At 41.9% G+C, this 22,099-nt stretch overlaps 1 protein-coding gene across 5 annotated transcripts in view; it reads left to right on the forward strand.

The window, feature by feature from the left end:
- Positions 1–22,099, forward strand: part of PITPNM2 (phosphatidylinositol transfer protein membrane associated 2) — a 230,574-nt gene that overhangs the window by 20,768 nt on the left and 187,707 nt on the right. For all 5 annotated transcript variants that reach the window (XM_075012768.1, XM_075012770.1, XM_075012769.1 and 2 more), the window contains exon 2: positions 2,214–2,312. The gene's annotated coding sequence lies outside the window, so the exon portion shown is untranslated. The remainder of the gene's footprint in view (positions 1–2,213; positions 2,313–22,099) is intronic.

The following is a 22,099-nucleotide window of genomic DNA, read 5'->3' on the forward strand; positions in this document are numbered from 1 at the left end:
AGTCACGTGACTAGGATTTTATATGGGTTAAAAAACTTGCTGTCAAACTGTTGTGGAAGTTTGATCTGTGCTGGAAGAGCAGAAGTGGCGTTTGGGCTCCATGTGACCGGCTGAGCTGTGAATTGACGGATGACGTTAATCAGCATTTGAGGACTAAATATATTTTAAGCTGCCTGGCGGTTTGCTCTCTGTGAGGGCTGTAAGACTAATGGGCCTGAAACATTGCTCATGCTTGCTCTTTCTCCAGTGTGACTGTGACCTGCGCAAGCATGTTAAATAGCTTTATATGAACGTACAAGAGTAAAAGGCAATTAAAATTTATTTTGATAAGATATAAATCACAAGCCTATTAACCATGGCAGGGTCAGCTAAATAGTGTACAGCGTCATGGTTGCACCTCTGGCTCTGTACCTTCTGCCATCTGGCTTGTATCCCATGTTCCAGGCCTAAAGATGATGTGAATGTGTGGTTGCCTCTGGTAGGTGCTTGTTCCAAGGCAGCATTTGTCAGGATAGCCTCTGCTTCATACTGGACCTACAGAAGTCTTTGGGGGGGTCACGGTGAAGGAGTGGAGAGCACCCATGAATCTTTGCTGTTTGTGAGGGAGCTGGAGAAATGCACTACCATGGAGTGTTTTTCTCTTGCTTGGTAACACAGGGCTTTGAGTCTAGGATAGGGCCTGCTTGTAAAGATGGGGGTCCAGGATCACCTCCACTGGCATAAGTTAAAATTCCCAGTTCCAGAAAGGGTGGTTGGGTACCTCCCAGCCTCAAAAGGACAATGTTTCAGCTGCCCCTTGGAGGAGGTGCTGAGGTAAGGCAGCTTTAATAGGAAACCAGTGGATGGGGCCTGCTGTGGGGAAGCACTGAGTTGGTGCATGACCATTCCTTGGGGAGGCCTGGCTATCCCACTTCATGGCTGCACCCACCTGTGAGTCTGTGCTCATGCTCGATGTAGATCTGCTGGCCATGGCAGGTGCCTGATGTCGTTGTTATCATCCCTCTCCAGTCTTGATTTTCCATTGCTGGGCGCCTTTGTCAGGGTCTGGGGTGGCTGCCTCTGGGAGAAGAGGATTTTGGAAGGCGTCGGGTGTGGATGAGGTCAAGGTTTTCAAGGGCTTTGACGAGATATAGGGGAACTTGAGTCTAAAGTGAGAAGAGGCATGAAGCCAATGGAGTGAGGATTGGAGGGGCTGGGAGGAGCTGAGTGTGTGACCTGATGTACTGATCAGGCACTTTTAAAATGTGCATTAAAATGTTCTACAGTAGTAAAAAGTAATGCTGAGAATCCACCCAAAGGAATCTTTTTAAAAGGGTAATAGGCCACTTGCCACAATTAAGCAAACTGCATGAGCTACTTAGGATGTAGTTGTTCTTTTATGTTCCTTGCAGACCTCTCTCAACTCTCCTGGCATAGGCAGTGTGAGGGGCCAGGATTACCAGTAACCACAGGTTGGGGCAGGGGAGTGGGAGAGACTGTGTGCATGGAAGGATCTAAATTTTCCATCTCTGCCCCAGTACAAAAGGAGAGACGACATCTACAGAGCTGGAGGCACTTAAACTCTCACTTTCCCTGGTAGCTCAGCCCTCTCCCTTTACACGGGTCTGATCCTCTTGCAGTTTGGGGGGAGGAGAACCATCTCTCTGTAGTGGTACTGGGAGGTGCTAGTTCTTCTTTCTCCTCCCCTGCCCATATAAGTGGAGAGCTTCTATAAAGGCAATCCCAGCTCCCTTCCCACTCCTAAAGCAAGGGGACTTGCCTCATCTCCAGGGAACTGTTTAGTAGACTGCTGCTACGAGAATTTTTTCTTCAGCAACGTCCATACTAGATATCTGTGCACTTAGATCATGCAGCGCGGTGAGTGACCTGGTAACCTTGCACGGGGGATTATGATTACCCTATGTGAAAAGAGCACATAATAGTGATCAGTGCAATAATTTTTATTTCTTCTTTTAAATTTCCATGAGTTACAGATTACGATGACTCATGGCTTGGAACGAGCTGAAATCCCTAAGGTGCTTGTTACCGCCTACTATCACGTATTGAATTTCTAACATACTGGAGGGATGTCTGCAGAGACTATGATGTACAATTAGAAAAGGTTATAGCTTCATGTTGTTTGTACAGGAGCTGTTAGCATGGCATAACTTCACTCTTGCTGTTAATTTCCCAGCAGCATGGTTGTTAAGTACATTGTTCTTTATTTTCTCTAGGATGTTGACATATGTGGACCAACAGTGACATCCTACGTCAGCAATGCTGCGTTGACTCCCTCTGCATTCAGAAGCATCCAGAGAGATTTCATACATAAGGTATGTTCCAACAGTTCCATTACATTGTATTCTCTTTATATTAAAGAAATCATTCATATGCTACTGTGAAGAATAGCAGCCATCTCTGAGGAACGAGCGATTCGTTTCAGCTCAGGTTCCCCTTTGGTAAGTGCACAGAGGAAGGGCTGTACAATGGAACTTCAAAGAGTGGCTGCTTTGGTAGCCTTTGAGATGGTCAGATTCTGTGTCTAGGGGTCACAGAAGCAGGTTGTCTTGTGCTGACTTAATTTGTGTGTGTTTTCTGGTTATAATTCTCTTCTTGTTGAAGAAAACTTTTGCTGAGTGCACCCGAGCTTTTGTTTCTGCTCAGAAACGCCCAGAGCTCTCTAAATTTTGTGAAGTGGATTAATTAAAGGGGGATGCTACCAAATAAATTATTCCCCAGTTTTAGACTGTATATATTAAAAAAAATACATATTTTTCTTCTTTAAAAATAATTGAATGTGAGCAGTTTGATTTTAGTTTAAACCAAAAGGTGGTTGGAGTCCGAATACTGCAATATTGTGCTAATTCAAGTAATCCAGAAAGCAAGTAGAAATTGACATATTCATGTTCATTCTCCAAGGTGACAGAAATGCAGTCTCCTTCCCCACAAACACACACCACAAATGGTGAGAAGTTGGAATTGTTTTTCTTTTGGAATAATTAAAGGTATTGAGATGTTTTAGGGTTTTGGAACAAAATGGTACATTGCAATTACATTGTGAGTTAACTTCACAAAATGTCCCTTTAATGTTTGTTTTATACATTTAGTGATTTTCATTCAATATCATTCAGGTTAGTTTTAGTTTTACTGTCCTGACTCATATTTCTAAAACTGCATATGGAATTAGAAAATGGACAGGTGTTCTGCCGCTAATTTACTTGAAAATAGGTGTGGCCTCAGCATATTCTTTTAGCTATTCCTGACTGAGCTATTTGGGTCTGCTGTATTTTCCCCACTTTCATTATTCTGTTTCCCCTGAACCCCATTAAAATTTATGCCCAAAACTGTTTAACTTTTCTCTCCAGTCAGTGTTTTCCTTTGGAATGATATCTGTGTCCTGCGATCTTGCATTCTGGTGTTGTCAGCAGCCTTGAATTTTAGTCTACCTTCCAATCAAGAGCAGCTGGAAGCAGGCACAGCCTGGATAAGTGTAGCTGGGAGATTACCAAGGCTGAGGAGTATAAGTTTCTTTCATTGATTCTGGATTCACACAGTCAAGGAAGTGTTGTTACTCTGAATGTTCACAGTTGTGAATGAAAGCATCATCTGGCCTTGAACTATCACTGTGTGCCTCAAACACAGGTCATTGAAGGCTCAGGTACATGTGAGGTACCCTTAGTATTGTACTAGCATAACACCCAGGAGAAAGGGACAGAGAGCCCAGGAAATTCAGCAGCATTCAGTTAAGCATCTCCTAGTGATACTCGTCAGGAGGTCTTTGGGGCAAAGGTACTGGTATGATAACTGGTTCTAACTCTGCAGAAGCTTTGCACCTCTCTAGGACCCTTTCTTTCCTGTGGGAGACATGCAGCTGTTGGAGTCTCCCTCCCTTCTGCACTTGTGCAGTAGAGGCCCTGGATGGGTGTCTTCAGGCATAAATGCCACTGTTGGCGGTTTAACAGCAGGGTTCTTAGCAGCACAGGTTTTTTCTCCTATCTGCGAGGTTCTCAGCAGAGCTCCCCCCACGCCTCCTCTGTGTGATGGAGGCTTACACAAGCCTCCTCTTGTTTGGAGGAAGACCAGGTACAGTCTCTGTTGACTCTGCTCTCACTTCCCATGGACTTAAGGCACCTCATGTCCTGGTTCCTCCTCCTTTGCTCCACTCTGGGCTGTACAAGAGAAGGGAATGTGTCTGTGTAATCTAGAACAGGCAAAGGAAGGCAAATGCTATCTCATCTCATTCTCAGGTTTCACTTTACCCTGTGGATTTAGCCCCATTCCTTTTACTCTCCTCAAGGGATTAATGTCAAGAGGGCTGAGTGTTTCTCTGTAAAACACACACACAAAATTTGTCCTCAGTTACTTGCAGAGCGAGGAAATGCTGTCTGCAAAGGTAGCAAAATTAAGCTGCATAGTGCAGCTCACTTGGAAGCTGAAAGGAACGAGTAATGTCTGTGGCTTGGCGGGTTAAGTACATAAGAGAATAAAATTGGCTTTTAAATTTGATAGTGAATGCAGCACTTATGAAAACAAAGGTCTAAATGCCACTGGCCAGAACTAGGAGCTGTTGGATGCAGGCACTGGGTAATTTTCCTACTGTGCTCTGTCATTGTCCCTGTGCCAGACTTCTGCTGTTCCGGTCCCTGAGGGACTTACAACCAGACTGCCAAACAACGCAAATAGTGTGGGGAGAAGGGGGAAAAGAGACCTCATTTAAGGCAGCTCCTGTGAGGTACTGAGGGTCTTCCACCCCCACTGCCCTCAGCACCTTAGAGTTGGCAGCTGAGAGAAGCCACATCCATGGCGGCAGTATAATTAAAATACAAGAACTGGGCTTGATTCACAAGGACAGAGCCTGCCCTGTGGGAGTATATGATGTGTGGCCATGTGTGGTGCTTCCAGGACCTGTGATGAGACGTGAGTACCTCATAGAGGCTGGAAGCCAGCTGGGAGGCAGCACCTGTGCTAGGGAGCAGAGATCGCTCGTACCCAGTCTGCTGTATCAGCAGCCTAACCCATCTCCCTGCTCCCTTGCTCCTACATGTTCTGAGGGAAAGAAACCCCTTGTTGCTGTTCCATCCTTCTCTAAGCCTTGGATGGGAGGAAGTGTGAATGATCAGTTTCTTCACACTACTGTGAGTCTCTGCCTCTCACACTGTGGAGTGGCTAGGCAGCTGATGCACAGGAAGGGGTATGGAGGACAGACAGACCAGTGTGGGGTTATGTGGGCAAGGGCTGTGGGAGTGGGGTGATGTGTGTGGGGAAGGGGGTTCAGGAAGGACTGACTGGAGACATGCCTCTTGTGTGCTATGGAAGCAGTATCCCCTTTCAACAATTCACGTCTTAAAACAAAAACGTATAGAAGCATGCTGCATAGTGTTGATTATATTTAAATTGGCTCCTCCCTGTATTTCCTGGCTGTGCCCCCTTTCCCAGCCTGCAGCTCCACTTCTTTGGGCTGCAGTGTTGCCCTAAGCCCCCAGTAATGCAGATGGGCTCAGCTGAGTTCGATTGCCTGAACCAACCATGCAGCAAGTTTTCCCCTGTAGAGTTGTGGGCCTGGGAGTAAACCAGGGCTGAATCTAATCCTTGGCATGTGCTGTACTAAGCAAGAGTCTTACGGCTATGTGGTGTGTGGAAAGCGGTCTGAACATCACCCACAGCATGAGAATTGTAGGCCAGTTTAGCCGATGACTCTAAAGGAGGATGAACAGATCAATGCACCAAGTCTAATTTTTGTGTAGAATCTTTTATGTGAAGTGTTGCAAGCTACTTTACCAGGAGCCTTAGATCAGGGTGATAACACTTCAAAGAGCTGGTTGATAGCCACTTTCCAAGCCAGAAACGGACTCTGCAGAGATGCAGTTGAGCAAGGCAGGAGAGCACTGCAGTTTTAAAAGGGTTTAAATGTATTGTGTGTTAGCACGGCAGCTGTTGAGCTCCGGTGACTGGAGAGGAGAAAGGAATTGCTAGCAGGAAAGATGTGAGTGTGGATAACTTGTGATAAGAGGAGCGGATTATGGGCAAATTGAATGGAATATGGCATTAGCTCTCAGCAGAGGTGAGCAGTTGGGTGCAAGGTGCCTGTCTTTAACAGACTATGATTTCAGCCTGCACTGATGTTTTTAAAACTGTAATGGAAATAAGGATGTATGTAACACCCCCCCCCCCCCCCCCGTTGATGCAGTAAAAGCACTAGGCATGAGGATGAGCTGTTTGGACACTCAGTGTAATGGGGAGGAAAGAGCTGACGGCACTGGTGTGGTTCTAACCGCAACATCAACTGTCAGTAGCTTCCTGTTACTAGCGTAACTCTCTATAGATGTGAACTTTGTTCATTTGTGTGCTTGTTGCTCTCTCTCATTTGTTAATTTTTGGCTGAAGTTTCTATTGTTAATTTTGTTCAGATCTTTGGTGGGTTTTTTATTTTTGCATATTTGTCATACTTGTGTTTGGGGGGTGAGGTAATTATGGAACTCATTACAATCAAACGTTTAAGAAAGTGAAAACAGACTTCTGCACCTCTCTTTTTCATTGACAACAAAAACAACAAACAGCCCCCTCAGAAAGCACATCAGACCCCAGTTTTTGCAACCAAAGCTGCACGTACAAAGCCCCACTTATTTAAGCAGGGCTCAGTGATTATAGAGGCATATCTGTGGGGATCTGATTACAGGACTGGGTCCTCTGATTCTACCTTTTCCATAGATTCATTTAATCTCCCCCCTCTTAGTGCGTAAAATATCATGACTGCAAAAACTAGAGCATGGTCTCTTCTGCTGTTCCCATTCCAGCTGCAAAACTTGGCCAGACCCCTCCCTTGTGGTTTGTGATATTGTAAATAAAGGCTTGGGGAGATCGCATGTTTTCCAGATCAAGTTATGTTGACTCCAAGACTGGGGGGTGGAAATTAAATGGAGCTGTTCTAGGTTGTTGTGGAAAAATATTATTATTATTATTGGAAAGCAGTTGAAAAAAGATAATCCTAAATAAGACCATTCCTTTCTGACCAGAGCTTCATCTGAGGACGTGAAGAAAAAGATGTTCTAAGGTAGACAACTAAGGAAAAGTGACTTGATTTTCCAAAGGTGTTGAGCTCCTATGGCTCCTGCTGACCTCACTAGTCTTTACGGATGCTTCCAAAAAGTAAACTGTTTATTCTTAAAAGCGTAAGAACATAATTCTGCAAATATTTTTGCACGTGAGTAACTCTAATTATGCCCATCGTGTCACTGCCAAATGAATAAATTTTCTCAAACACTTTGTGTACCAGTCAGACCATTAAATGTGGAGTTTTTGGAGAAATTTGACCATAGATTATATCAGGCATGACATATCTTGTGGTCCATTTACTCCAGTACTCTGTATTGGGTGGTGAGCAGTATGTAATGCTGCAGAGTATGTGGCAGGGGCACTGGTTATTGGAGAAATGCATGAAACGAGGACTACAATTTTGTGTTTTGAAAACCCATGATGGTTTCTACTAGTAGATGTAAACTCTAGTACTGAGCCATGATTTTTATGTTTGTTATCAAAGTAAATGCCTGTTCCATTCCTCTGCCTGGTTTTTTGTTTCCCCCTTCTCTGCTGGTGTTTGAGACTTGCTGGTAATGGGTATTCATAGGAAAACGTTGTTGGTGTTTAAAGTACCATTGCCTGTTGTTAGTTATGATTTTTATACTTAGTCCTATTGGGATTTACTAAGAAACAAGGGAACAGAACAAAACTATTGGGCTTTATTACTGGCTGATATGCAGAGTATTATGTTTATGTTGGCTACAACACTGCAAGTTTCAAGGTAGGTCTTTGATGGGACCAACTTCTTTTGGTGGAAGGTACACTCTTCTGAGCTACACACAACCCTTCTTTTCCACCAGCAGAAGTGAGCCACTACAAGACAGTACTTCACTTATCTTGTCTCTCTAGCGTGAGTAACAATTACTGGCAATTCTTTATGTCACTTTTCGTTGCTGTTGTTGCTTTTGTTTGACATTTGCAGTTTTCTTTAAAGACCTTTTCCTGGTAAAGATTTTCTTGGTACATTACTTTATCAAAACAGGATATAAAGTCTGAATGCTGCTTTTCACTTTAGTCTTGTATTGTAGCTCAGCACTACAGATGTCAAATTTAACATAAAATTTATAAAGCTCTGTATGTGAAGCAGCAAATAGAATGGGGGAAAATACAGTCTACATATCGATGTTAATTTGTCTCTGCAGGATAGGTTTTAGATATACTCACTTAACCTAATTTTGTTCCTAGTGGGCACATAAGTCACGGACATAAAAATAATGGCCCACTTTCCTCCCGCCTCTAACTCCATTGACGTCATTCAAGTTACAGCAGGGATGATTTGGCCCACTTTTTTTGAAAGTAAGATCTGATGAGCAAGCCCTTAAGGAAAAGATCTGTAGTGAATGATTTCCCTGGGATAGGATGAAAGAGATCTAATTGTCAAAGTCCATAGGACAGCTTTGGTTCCATTCCTGTGAAATTAGATAGGCCTCTTTCGTAAGGGAAATGTGTAATATGCACTTGGAGCCTGAAGAGTATGTTGCCACAAGTGGCACCAGGGAAAGGCTAATCGGTTCAGAGCATATCCACCTTAAATGGACAAATTCATAACTCATCACGTACATGGAAGCTAATAGGGTTGTATCTCTGACAAAAGGTTTACATTTTGCATGTTGAAAGGGCCCAGCAGAACAGTGTACTCTGCTATGCCTCCTTCTTAAGAAACAACCTTCTGAGACAGGTAATCATCAGTAAGTTTTCAGAGATAAGACTGTGTCTATATAATGATTGAGATGCCAAGTCTTCCTTTTCCCCACCACCTGCTAGAATTGGTGTTGCCAGTCTGCGTCTGAAGAATGGGAAAAAAAGAGTTCTTTGTTTCTGTAGTCTGATTAGTGTCCTGTTGGGACCCTGAGATACTTCAGCCGCAATCCCGTTGTGGCTGAAGTATCCCAGGTTAGAAATCTATGACACAATTTCTTCCAAGGGCTCTGTTTTTGGAGTTTTAACTGTCATGGAAGTGAGATGGTATAGATAATACCAGAGGCAAGAAACAATAGTGACCACGACAGAAATGTAAATAACAGGTTGTCTTAAAATAATAAAAATAAAAAAATAAAATAAAAAAAATAGAACAACCCACTACTGTATAGCAGGCACAGCACAAATAGAAAATTGGAATGCGTACTACAGACGTTAACAGGTGCTGGTCATTAGCAACTGCCAGCTCCTTTGTGGGAGTTCCAGATATTCAGTACTTCTGAAGGTTGTACCTCTAGTTCATAGAGTGATTATTTTCATCCAGATCCCGTTAGTAATATTTGGGGAAAAATAATTAGAAAAAGTGAGCTCTTTTTTAACTGATTATATTTCAGAGCACTAGTTCACTTCATCTCTCTAAATGCTGATTTTTGTTATGTAGGGTACCTGTGTGATTGGGATGCATTAAGCTATGTGTTGTTGACACTTTCAATGGCAACCCCTCTATCCGATGAAGGTCTGTTTGCAACTTCTTTTTAAAAGCATTTTTGACTTCAAATTATTCAGGCGAGCACAACTGGCTTGCAAAAGAAATACCTTGCTGGTTTAGGAGGCAGTGTGTCCTGGTGCATAGGTTAGGAGATTCAGGCTGTCAGACTTTTGCAGCCAGCTACAGTTATACTAGAAAGTGTCATTGGCTAGTATAAGAAACAGTGGAAAAACTGCCAGAAATTAGAATTGGATGACAAGGGATGTTTCTGGCATTGGCCATTGTTGGAAGAGAGGATTCTGGGTTAAACGAACTGTTGACCTGACCCAGCATAGCTGTTCTAATGTTTTTATCTGTTGTCTCTTCCCTCCTACCTCCTTTAATTTTCATATGTATTTTCTAGATTTCTTAACTCTGAATGGAGAATCTAGAGTTAGGAAAATATAAACTTGTTCATGATGGGAGGGAGCTCTTAGTAGGGTGTAATAATTTCTAGAACCTAATTTTACAGAATTTCTACTGCTCCAGTCTCTGCTCTTGTGCATGGACTCAATAGCTCCAGTAGGTCCATGAATGGTAATAAGAATAGATAGGACCTTTAATATGCAGACTTTTTTCATATCCATTTTGTATATGAAAAATTATCAGTAAAAATCTAATTAAAATGCCTCACTTTTTTTTTCCTGGTTTCCCCCCTTGAGGGAGCCAAGGAAGGGTTGGGGGTTGGGACTCCATCTGGTACAGTAAAAAGCTGTCCCTGTCTTCTTTTCTAGCTCCTTCTGCTTCCTGCAAGGGGGAGAATGGTGGGATTTCAGCAACCAAATGTCTGTGGCCAGATTGGGGATTTGATTCTGGGAGAGGTGATGACTTATACTGTACAGTTTGTTGCTGGATTCTCCAAGATAGATCAAAAGAATAAAATTGTGGCAAGTAAACCGCATCCACTGTCTCCTGTCTTTCTTCTGGAACGTCTGGATAATGTTATGGGGCAAATTAAAAATGAGCAAAAACTTTAAGAAGTGTCTTAAGAGACTTAAACCATTTTTGAAAAACTTGCGCTTGTTTGTTTTTTTAAAAAAGAGGATGTTGAAAGTGCCCATGATTCTTTAGCTGTAGCATTCACTGTGATCATGTTCACAATCAGTTTATAAGGCTTGTGGACTGCAAGCTCCCTGGTGTAACATGGTTGACCACAGAAAAGTTAAAATAGGGGTGAATTTTTGTTGGTAGGTTTGTCACATTCTGTCCCTGTGAAATGGTGCATTAATTAAAATCATAAGAACATAAGAATGGCCATACTGGGTCAGACCAAAGGTCCATCCAGCCCAGCATCCCATCTGCCGACGGTGGCCAATGCCAGGTGCCCCAGAGAAGGAGAACAGAAGACAATGATCAAGTGATTTATCTCCTGCCATCCATCTCCTGCCCTTGTTCTGAAGGCTAGGGCACCATACTTTATCCCTGGCTAATAGCCATTTATGGACCTAACCTGCAAAAATTTATCAAGCTCTTTTTTAAACCCTAATAGAGTCCTGGCCTTCACAGCCTCCTCGGGCAAGGAGTTCCACAGGTTGACTGTGCGCTGTGTGAAGAAAAACTTCCTTTTATTAGTTTTGAACCTACTACCCATCAATTTCATTTGGTGTCCCCTAGTTCTTGTATTATGGGAAAAGGTAAATAATTTTTCTATATTCACTTTCTCCACACCATTCATGATTTTATATACCTCTATCATATCGCCCCTCAATCGCCTCTTTTCCAAACTGAAAAGTCCCAGTCTCTCTAGCCTCTCCCCATATGGTACCTGTTCCAAGCCCCTAATCATCTTAGTCACCCTTTTCTGAACCTTTTCTAATGCCAATATATCTTTTTTGAGGTGAGGAGACCACATCTGCACGCAGTAATCAAGATGTGGGCGTACCATAGTTTTATATAGGGGAAGTATGATATCTTTTGTCTTATTATCGATCCCTTTTTTAATAATTCCTAACATCCTATTTGCTTTACTAACTGCCGCTGCACACTGCGTGGATGTCTTCAGAGAACTATCCACTATAACTCCAAGATCCCTTTCCTGATCTGTCGTAGCTAAATTTGACCCCATCATGTAGTACGTGTAATTTGGGTTATTTTTTCCAACATGCATTACCTGGCACTTACCCACATTAAATTTCATTTGCCATTTTGCTGCCCAATCACTCAGTTTGCTGAGATCTTTTTGTAGTTCTTCACAATCTGTTTTGGTTTTGACTGTCCTGAACAACTTGGTGTCATCTGCAAACTTTGCCACCTCACTGCTTACCTCATTTTCTAGATCATTGATGAACAAGTTGAACAGGATCGGTCCCAGGACTGACCCCTGGGGAACACCACTAGTTACCCTCCTCCATTGTGAAAATTTACCATTTATTCCCACCCTTTGTTTTCTGTCTTTTAACCAATTCCCGATCCATGAAAGGATCTTTCCTCCTATCCCATGACCACCTAATTTACATAAAAGCCTTTGGTGTGGGACCGTGTCAAAGGCTTTCTGGAAATCTAGGTATATTATGTCCACTGGGTGCCCCTTGTCCGCATGTTTATTAACCCCTTCAAAGAATTCTAATAGATTAGTTAGACACGACTTCCCTCTGCAGAAACCATGCTGACTTTTGCCCAACAATTCGTGCTCTTCTACGTGCCTTGCAATTTTATTCTTTACTAGTGTTTCTACTAATTTGCCTGGTACTGATGTTAAACTTATCGGTCTATAATTGCCAGGGTCTCCTCTAGAGCCTTTTTTAAATATTGGCGTTATATTGGCCGTCTTCCAGTCATTTGGTACCAAAGTGGATTTAAAGGATAGGTTACAAACCACTGTTAATAACTCCGCAGTTTCACATTTGAGTTCTTTCAGAACCCTTGGGTGAATACCGTCTGGTCCTGGAGACTTGTTACTATTCAGCTTATCAATTAACTCCAAAACCTCCTCTAATGTCACTTCAATCTGAGAGAGTTCCTCAGATTTGTCACCTAAAAAGGCTGGCTCAGATTTAGGAACCTCTGTAACATCACAGCGGATTCCCAAGTATCTTGGTGAAGAGTTATAAGTATTGGATTATTGCTGAAGAAAATGGAATGGCACTGATAGAATGCTGTTGTGATATGTTCATTAAAACATTAATAAGCCTTTGGTGGTCTTTGTTCAAAAATAAAGGCCAAAGTATTGTCCTTCAGCTGATACCTTTCTCTTAGAACATTCCCAGCTTTGAGCATTGAAGAATCGTGAGCCTGGCTCCCCAAAATGATGAGAATTTTGTAAACTCTAAATTATTTTATTTGCCTTTTTGGTTTACAAGTTTTTAAGTCTCTTTTTTTTTTCCAAGGTTTTTTTCAGCAACTGTGAGGGTAGGAAACCAGGCCTGCTAAAGGGCAAATGGGGCTGTTGCCCTGTGGCCCAGCGATGCAAAGGGACCTAGCTGCCTGCTACTGTTGCAACAGCCCTTTAAATTGCTGCTGCCGTGCTGCATGCTGTGGGGTAGGGAGGGCACTTTGGGCAGTGCTGAGAACTGGCAGCCCTGAGCCCTGCCCCACCCCGCCCAGCCCCTTCTGCCCTTCTGGGAGCGTGGAACTGTCCCTCTCTCCCTTTGCTCAGGGACTCTCAGTGGGTGTTGGCTCCCCTGTAGGAAAAAAATTCAAAAAATGAAAGCTGAGATCCTTGTGCAGTGTAATAACATAACTCCAGAGGCTAACCCTAGAAGTCATATGACTTGTGATAGAATTGTCAGCAGAGCTTGGGCATTGATTGTACGTTGTCTCTCTCAGCAATTTAATGACTTTTTGCACTAAGCTCTTCCTCAGCTGTGTGTTCAACCACTTCTCTTTTACTTATGACAGTTGTACCCCACCTATGCAGGCAGGTGTTATGTGGAATTTCCTTGAATTCCCAACCCATTCTTACATCCATACTTTGGACTTATCAGTCATCATGAATTGCTCACTAACCCGTCTCCCCTTTCCTTCATTCAAGTGAGCATTGGAACTTGGCAGAGCAGCATGGAGCCATATACTCTTTTATTCAAAGGGGGCAAAGCTGAGGGAATTTAAACTTCCTGGGAATCAGGGGATTGTTTTTTGTTTTGTGCCTGTTCCTGTCTTCAGTAAATCTAGTTGGTTTTGTTTGTTTTGGTTGGGCTGCATCACTGGGATGCAGCATCCTTGCTTTGTGTGCACGTGAGGCCACTTTTAAAATTGACCTTCCATCAACCATTTTGCTATGAACACAGGGATCAGAACTGAGACTTACTGAGGGCCTTTGGCTCCCACTCAAGTCCATCGCAGTGAAGGACTCTACCACCTCACATGACTCAACTCCTGATAACCTGAGGGCAGATCTACACTAGGCTGGTAAGTTGATTGTAGATACACAATTATAGTCATGGTAGTTGCATATCTAAAATTGACTTACCTGCAATTAACTTACCTGACCATCTTCACAGAGGGAGGTTGATGGGAGAAAATGTCCCATCGACCTCTCTTATTTCACACGAGAGTGAGGAGTAAAGGGGTTGACGACTGAACCTAGATAGACATGTGAAATCAAACTACTAGCCATGTGAAATCAAATGCCAGAAGATCGACCTTGACCAGGTCAGTGTTTCACATCGTCTAGATGTACCCTGAGTTGTGCTGGAACATAGTGAACAGACTGTTAATCCATTGTTCTAATTGTACCAGAGTGCCACCTGTAGTACCAGTGAACGCTGGAGTGCTTGTGGCTTTTCATGCTGTCTTTAACAGTTTACATTCAAGGACAAAGACCTATTTTCCAAACAGGATGCTGGGGAGTTCAGAAAGTGAGAAAACAGGAAGCAGTTGTGTGATCCAGGGTTACTGCAGTCAGCCTACAGTCCTGGTTTAGATTTATGCTCACTTTGTGTTGGTGGGATCTGTACTTCATTTCTTGCTGTACTAAGTGCATTACCTGTTGTCTTGCTAGATAACTGCACTTAATCATAGGTCATCGCCATAATTATGGGTATAGATAAAGGTCAGAGTGAAAAGCTTTTGTCTGGATTGAGATTTATCCTAAATTCTGAAGTGTCTGAATTCAGGGCTGTGGTTTGGCTCCATCTCTCATTCTTTTTATACACAGGATTATAAAACAGGACCTTTACAGTCATTATCAAATCTAGAGTTCCTTCCCCAAATATCTAGAAATGCACTTTCAACAAATGTAGCATCATTGCAAAATGAGGATGTTGTTTGGGCAGGCGCTGTCAGCAGATTTACTATATTTTAGGGAACTTATTTCACTTGATCATATTCTCTGAATCATTCCCTTTTCATAACCCCTCAGAGTGCCTGTCTGTTTCCATAAGAGGTTTCCTCTGCTTCAGTGGTAATTAAATTATACCAGTGAAAAAACAAAACAGACAGTATAAGCTGCAGTGCTTGGGACCCTTGCTGTAGAAATCAGCAGTACCTCTGTTTTCATATTTTTTTAAAAGTAGCCATATTGTAAGAGAAGCCAATCTCAGATGCTTTTGTCAAAACTGCAGCCACTGAGGACATTAAGTCATAGGATACCCCTACCTCACCAGAGACACGTTGAAATGCCAATAAGACATTTTCGATCCATTGTCACTAGAATTGGGGTATGAGAGGTTCCATGCCAAGTGAGAGCCATGCAAGCCTTTTGGTATCTGCTCCATAGGCCAACCTAACTTGATATGTCCCTCCACAAATACTCACATTACTTCTGGACATGCTACTTATTGGCTTCCGTAATCTCTTAAACACATTCCTGTAGTCCGTCTGATATAGCAGAGAGAATTGGAGCAGGTGTGTGGAACGAGATAGCACACTTGATTTTGCAGTTTTGGTTTGAAATGAACAGCTCTGGAAAAGCCTCCCAAGCTAGACCTGATCCTAACAACTGATGCGTACTAATACAGAATCCTACTGAGGAAGACTTGTAGAGAGCTAAGCTAAATCAGATGACACTTTTGCCAATTAAGTTGATTTATGCCTTCTCTAAATAAGTCTTTATAAAAATGTACTTTATTGTAATGCATGGAAGCTTTCAGATAGATTAATTTCTTCTTTGAGTGATGGTCCCTATCTATATTCCACACGTGGGAGATGCATGCGCACCACGTGCCTGAGTCTGGAATATTTTCCAAGCAGTGACTGTTTGTCCCTGCATGCACTATAACTCTCCTCATTTACCAAACCTTGGTGCATAAAGGGCAATGCAGGCCAGCAACCCTCCAGTCCTTTCTCACTGTCCCATGGTTTGAGTTGGAAACTTCATTGTCCTCAGTTCCTTTTTACTGCACCATTACTTGAAGAAAGATGCATGCAATTTCACTTGTATAGTATAGTATAGCATAGATAGAAGCATTTTCCCCACTGGGGATTTTCCCCCCAGGAACTCTGGAATTATAGCTCTAGTCCTGGGGTCTGATAACTTTTCAGGCCTCGCTGCTTTTCTTTTAGAGACAAACATCAGTACTGCTTTGGTAAGGCTTACGTTTCCTCCAAGTGCAGCATCTGTTAGTCTCCCCTTCTTCCCTCACTATGCCCCCATGAGCCTGGGCATGAATCTCTTTTCTCACATTGACACTTGTGACAGTCATCACCAACATCTTTTTCTTGGGTTAGAGCATGCACACGGATGATCATATGGTACAGAGCATCTGGACCCCTCGGGAGCCACCTGAATTTACTAGAACTCAAGGCACTCCCTTGGACGTGCAGTGCCTTCCTCTCAGTCATTCAATCCAAACCTGTTCAGATAATATTGGACAGTATGGCAAATGCATTTTATGTATACACACAAGAGGGAATGAGATCTCTCTTTGTGCATAGAAGCAGTCACCCTCTGGAACTGGTATATCAAACATCACATAATCCTACCATTAGCACACTTAACAGTAGAGAAAAATTCCCTAGCAGAGTGCCTGAGCAAACACTTTTCCATGAATCATGAATGAGAAATTCACGATTCGGCTCTCAATAGTATTTTTACTCAATGGGAATACCAGCCTGGAAAGTTTTTGCCTTACAGATGAACTGGAAACTTCCACATCGGCTCTAGACAAGCACTTGCTGAAAGGTGCCTTCCTGGTCTGCAGAAGAGTTGCCTAGGTTAGGCTTTCTCTCAGATTCCTTTGGTATCATGGGTTTCAAGAACATCCACTGAGAGAGAGCTTGGGTCATTGTCATCATTCCCAACTACCCTAAATAATTCTTATACAAATCTGTTGAAGCAGTCAGCATGAACGCTCATGAACATCTCCACATTGTTGGACCATTTAATAAGAACATAAAAATGGCCATTACTGGGTCAGACCAAAGATCCATGTGGCCCATCATCCCGTCTGCTGACAGAGGCCAGTGCCAGGTGCCCCAGAGGGGGTGGACCAAAGACAATGATCAAGCGACTTGTCTCCACAGAGACTAGGTAAAACCACAATCCAGGGACTTTGCAACTCGGTCAGTTGTTTGAATAGAGGTAGAATGCTCATGTCCCAAGAGAGTTCAATCCATCCTTAACCAAACTAGGAAAGATTCTGTAAGAAGTTGTTAGTAAGCTAAATAAGAGCATTCGTTTACTTGGGCTCATCAACACAACTTGTCTCTGGACTCTGTTGCAATCCCTGATACAATAGAGTATATAAATTTATCTAAAGCATTCAGTTGCATTTAGGCATTTAGCAGCAATCAGCCCTTTCTATTCTCCAGCAGATAACTGTACTATTTTTTTATGCCTGTCTCATCTAGATTTGTGAAGGGGATTCTCAGGTGTTTTCCACCAGTGGTGAAGTTTGCATCTTAGTGGGACCTCAGGTTTGTTCTCTCACTTCTCACAGACTCGTTTTGAATTGCTGGCCATGTGTGCTGTATTAAATCTGTCTGTGACAGTGGCCTTTCTGATAGCTGTGATGTAGGTCAAAAGGCTTAGTGAACTCAAAGTGCTTACGGTGGACGCATCATATACTATTTTTCTATAAGGAAAAGGTCTCACTATGCATCAATCCCATATTCATACCTAAGGTAATTTGAGTTTCATGCATCAGATCACCCACTTACCTGTATTTTTTCCCTAAACTACATGCTTTGAAAGAGGAGAGTCATCTGCATTCTCTGGATATTTGGAGGGTTTGGGCCTTTTTATTAGCGAAATCAAAGCACGGTAAGAAAGAAACGGTTCTTCTATTTGTTTCCATACCAGTGTGATCAAGAGGTCAACCCTACATAGTACAGGGACTTTCAAAATGGATCATTATTGACTAGTTGCCCATCCCTCACCCCACCAGGAAAGGCAAAGACTCAGTCTGCTTTGGGGGAGCTATTTTAGTTGCATTTCTGAGATGTGTACATATACTAGAGATACACGGGGCAGCTCTCTGCATACTTTCACAAACTCATACATCCTGGTACAATTGTCAGATGTGGATATGGTGATGGGGACGGCAGTACTATGATCAGCTGTCGCTTCTGTGTCCTTGCACCACCTGTTTTGACTCCTGCTAGTTAATCTGTCACATGTGGAAATAATACACCTAGGGACTGTTGCTCAAAGAAGAAATGAAGGTTACTTACCCATACCTTTAAGTCCTTCAAGTTTTGTGATTCCTATCTGCATTCCAATACCCATCCTCCCTCTCCTCTGCTGCAGGTTTCATTGCATTGTAGCAAGAATTGGAAATTGGACAGGCATCAGCCTGCACTACCCTTTATGCTCTTGGTTGAGAGCACACGTGAGTGATGGTGCATGTTGGCCAGTGAACACTGAACCACATGTGGTGCACACATATTCCATGTGTGGAATACAGATGGGGACCATACATCTTGAAGAACCTGTAGTTATAGATGAGTAACCTCCATTACCTGACTGACCCATTGCAATCTGTAATGACTTTAAACATCTGTTTTTAATGTAATTCCTTCATTTCCATTAAAATTGTTGCTGTTTTCACTCCATCTTACAGTAGCCTCACACTTAAAGATAGGCAAGGAAGGGGAAAAGATAGTAAAATGTGTGTAGCCACTTACACACAGATTCTGAGAAAGAAACACACTACCCAGCTCTACCATAGCAACTGAAAACTTGATATCCAAGTACAAACAGATTCATGGGGAGAGGGAAGATGGTATCTTGTTTAGGCAAAATTTTGATGCCCATTTCATAATGTGGGAGAAATGGAAGAAACATTACAAAATGTTTAGGCACATAATGTGCTTGCAGCAAATACTTTATCTAAGTGCCCCTGTACAGTTCACTGAAATTTCCAATGTTGGGTGTGTAATCACATCCTGCTTTGGTAACTCGCCACTAATAAGTGCTAAAATGTTACCATTCTGAGGGCTTGGCTGTACTTACTGGAAGATCGACGCACTGGTGTTCGATATTCCAGAGTTTGATTTTGCATGTCTGATGAAGACGTGATAAAACTGACCTCTCTTTGCTTGGCCATCGACCACCTGCATCGAGTAAGAGACAGTGCAAAACTGTAGAGGCTCAGACTTCACTAAGGAAGTGGGTCGGTTCCAATATGTTGATTCTAGCCATGCAAATGCTGTAGGTAGAAATGCATATCTGAAATCGACTTATTTCCCTAATATAGACTCACCCTCAGTGTTATAATAGGATTCTGGTAATGCCCATTTAAAGATAAGGTCACAGAAGAGTTTTTGTTATACAACTTTTAATGGCTCTGCAATATACAAGGCTTAATTTTGACATTTGGCAGGGGCAGAGGCTTCATTGTGATCCAGCACAGAGGTAGTTCCCTCATCGTGGTCCACAGAGTAGTTGCCAGTGGTCTGCAGAAGGCTGGCTGGTGACATGCAGCTGTCTCCAACTTGTTTTCAGTTGTAAAACTGCATTAAAAGTAAAATATATGGGCTATATATTTTGTTTGTATGCTGAGAATGGCATTGCTTTCTCTCTGGGATCTGAGAGAGATTCATCTGATCTAAAGCAACTATTAGTAATGTATAATACTAAGGGTTCTGTCTCCCCAATCTTCTTCCTCTTTTTCTGAAGATGTTTTTGTTTGATAGGTTGGGAGAAAATAACTAGTCCTATGAATTTTGCTTTGTTGCTTTAAAATCAGTAAGATATTCCAACTGTCTGGTTACAATGGATGGCCTTTTTGTTAATTAAGTCTTTTGTTGGTATAATTTAATTAATACGGAAACAGTAAAAGTCCCTATACAAATAAAATTACACTGATATTAATTCTAGATAAATAAATCATGTTTAGTGCTATTACAATGAATGCAAAATTAATTTCTTAATTCTTAATGGGACTATTAGAACAATAGATGTAGCTCTAAAGAGACATGCTTATATGCTCTAGCTTTAAGCTTATGTTTATGGGCGTATAATTAAATGTTAGGTAATAATATGTTAGTCATTGATCTTGGCTAACAACTAGATTTCGCCTGTAGCTGTGAGTACCAAAATGTCTTTACTACATGAAAATTTCTCCACAACCAGGTCTAGAATTTTTAAAGTATCTGCATGTACCTCGTGCTCATTGTGTGTAATTTAATTATATCCTAAAATAGCTCTGTAAAGAGTATCATACCTGTCTTACAGATGGGGCATTGAGCAAGTGGGTTATTCTTTCAGTCCCCAGCCTCAGAAATTGGCCCAGTTGGTAAGAGAGTCTTGCTAAAGATGAGTGAGGAAGAGTAAGGTGTATACAGCTTCCTAATTCACTGTTTGAACTGTAAATCCTGTTTTGTGAGTAATCCATGTTCACTGGTGGGAATAATAGAATATCAGATAATTCATTAACTCCAAGAGCTTTATTTCACATAAAAAGGCCTCAGTGGTTTTTACAGCTCTATACAGTATTTTATGTGATTAAGTTGTAGTTTTGAACTAAGGATTTTTGGTGTATAATTTTTAATAATACTTGTAGTGTCATGGATAAGAAATCCAGTTTCTAGGAGTAATGAAGCACTTCTTAATATGCTCCTCCCATGTGTCCCTTTGTTTAAATTATTAAATCACTGTGGTTGTGGCTATAATAATTCTGTTGTTTTGATGTCTTAGAGGAAGAAAAAATAATTTTATTTGGACAGAATAATGCAATTGTAATATACATGCCTCTGGGTTCTTGGAGTTAAAGGCTAAAATCAAGCTGAGGAAAGAACAGGACTGTGATGATGATTTGCATGAATTCCACAGCCATGTAGTGGCAGCATATTGGTTTTCCTCTAATTATCCAAGAGTAAACACTAATATTTTTATGATGATGTGAATACACTGAAACAGTGCAGGAGAAGTATATCTAATTATTAGCGGAGACAGTATTTCTGGTGTTTAGCTGTTGGATTTTGGAGTGAGTAGACATGGGCTTTGTTGTGAGAACTACCACTGACTTGCTTAAACTTCTTGTGCCTACGAAGAGCTCTTGTAAAGTGAGTAAAAAATACCTTGTGAATAGATATTTACAAACACTTTGAGCTCATCAAATGTAACTCACTATAGAAATGGAAAATGTTGTTTTATCTTTGAAGAACCTGGGAAATGTATGCAGAAACTTGGTCATTCCCTTGACAATCTTGAATTCAAGACTTCTGCACGTACTGTGTCAAATGTAATTTTATACAGTAAATAGAAAGACCCATTATATGACCTCCTTCAAAAGGCAAAGGTGTGGGTAGCATTTGTGCTTTAAACACTGTGCACATCTTTTTCTTTCCTGTTCACTGCTCATTGAACAAGTCCCTTGTGCCCTGTTGTTTTTGGCTGAGTAACCGATGGCTAAGTGGAACGTGCTGAAAGTGAAATTTCTGTAGAAAAAAGTGATGTTCTTGTTTTTCACAGAGTGTCTTTTTAGAATTCATTTTAAAGCCATCTTCTTGTCAATGTTTATTATGTGTTCTCTTGGCTCCCACGGTATTCTAGACACATCTACATAATCACATAGTCCGGTCTAGAAATAGATGACTCTTCCCTTTTATGAAATATCATGTGCCTGAGGTGGGGAGACAAAGAGATCTAGTTCTTTCCCACCTAGGTACAAGCATCTTATGGGCTCTCACCAGCTCAGTGGCATGGCCCGTTGGTAGACACAGGTACCTGGATTATGATTTACGATTATGATTATGATTTCCCCTCTGTTTCAAAACAGACTATATCTTGACTGTTTATGTGCTGACATTTTTGGGACAAAATTTTTTAAATTGCATCACCTTCAATTTCTCATTGCACTGCAACTGACTGTGAAGCCTTGGTAGAACTCCCAGTAGGAAGGTAGCTATATAACAATGGGAAAAGCAATACACGTTCAGTGGAGATATTGTGTGAGCAGTGTTACTCATGAAAAATATGCCCACATGTATGGAAGGGCTCTAGAGTTCTGTGCTGTCAGTGGAATCCTTTGCTGTGAGACCTCATGAGCTTGTGGCATGATTTGTGCTACAGGAGACATAGAGTTGAGGTACGTAAGAGGTATGGTGTGTCCCTTTCTTTGGCTATGTCTAGATTGCAGGGTTTTGTTGGCAAAACCCAGGGAGTGTCCAGATTGCAAAGTGTATTTTGTGGACAGTAAGTTGATAGAATATAGCGCTTTTGCCAACAGCCCTACCCTGCTTGCCACAAGGAAGAGCACCGCTGTCAATAGAGAT

Source organism: Carettochelys insculpta, chromosome 18, assembly GCF_033958435.1.
Source record: "Carettochelys insculpta isolate YL-2023 chromosome 18, ASM3395843v1, whole genome shotgun sequence".
Classification (NCBI taxonomy): domain Eukaryota; kingdom Metazoa; phylum Chordata; order Testudines; family Carettochelyidae; genus Carettochelys; species Carettochelys insculpta.